Below are 1,317 nucleotides of genomic sequence, written 5' to 3'. Positions count from 1 at the left end.
GTAGTCACACTTTATTATAAAACTTGAAATATGCAGATGGTGTTCCCTCACTATGGGCTGACATAAAGCTCTGAGCACTTTGAAGGTAGGCCAAACTAAGTTTTGATGTTGAGTGGATTAAGTATGTTAAGCACAATCCTTAGCATGTTGTTTACATTTACAATAGGCTTTTTGTCACACACACACACACCCTCAGCCTAGGTTGAGGAACATATATGTTTGTGGTTGCTCAAGTAAAACGCTGAAAACTGGTGCATGGCAGCACATGCCTTTAATCTTAGCAGTCAGGAGGCATAGGCTTAAAATTCTCTGTGAGTTCAAGACAAGCATAATCTTTATAGTGAGTTTCAGAACAGCCAGAGCTATGTGGAGAGACTTGTCTAAACACACACACACACACACACACACAGAGAGAGAGAGAGAGAGAGAGAGAGAGAGAGAGAGAGAGAGAGAGAGAGAGAGAGACTAAAGAGTGTCTTGTGTATCAGTTGAAATACAAAGAAAAATGAAAGTTACTCTATCATCACTTCTACCTCCCACAATTTATGTTTATATAATACTAAGTAGAAGAAAAGCTACAAAGTAAATAATACGTTAATAAATAAACATAGTGCTCACTTCTCAGGAGAAGACTGTGTCTCCCACTCTCAGCATTCCTTAGTGGCCTCTAGTTTTTTGTTTAGGGTTGAGAACTTGTGGACGTTCAGCTATCTATTTTGTCACATCTATTATTGTCCTTGTTCCACTTATGTTTAGGGAGTTGTGTTGGTGAGACATTGTGTATGAAGCTTCTACCATTATTGTGAGACACAATGTCACAGAATGTTTCCAGATTCTCTGGTTTTTACAATTTTTTTTATCTCCTCTTCTACAGTAATTCCTGAACTTTAGGTGTTTCATAGATGTATCCATTGGGACTGGACTCCACAACTCTGCATTTTTATTGGTTGTGATGTTCTATAATAGCTTCTATCTGTCGCATCAAGAAGTTTCCTTGATGAGGAATGAGGACTAGAATCATCTCTGGGTATAATGACAAATGCTTAGAATGTAGTTAGAGATTATAAAGGTTTAATAATTGGTGATTGTAAGTTCTCCAGGATCTATGGCTGTACTATATCTAGGGAGTTGCCTGGGTTTCCAGTACCAGGCATGATTCAGAATTAAGATCAGGTCTTAATTCTCACGAGAGTGTTGTTGGCTACGATCATAGTATTCACACCACTACTGAATCAATAAGGTTATTATGACATGCTGACTGTCCAATTCCAAATGGTCACTGCAAATAGTCACCCTTAAACACACATATACAAGTAT

The sequence above is a fragment of the Arvicola amphibius genome, chromosome 3 (assembly GCF_903992535.2).
Source record: "Arvicola amphibius chromosome 3, mArvAmp1.2, whole genome shotgun sequence".
NCBI classification, from domain to species: domain Eukaryota; kingdom Metazoa; phylum Chordata; class Mammalia; order Rodentia; family Cricetidae; genus Arvicola; species Arvicola amphibius.
Note: the sequence above shows the minus strand (reverse complement) of the source record.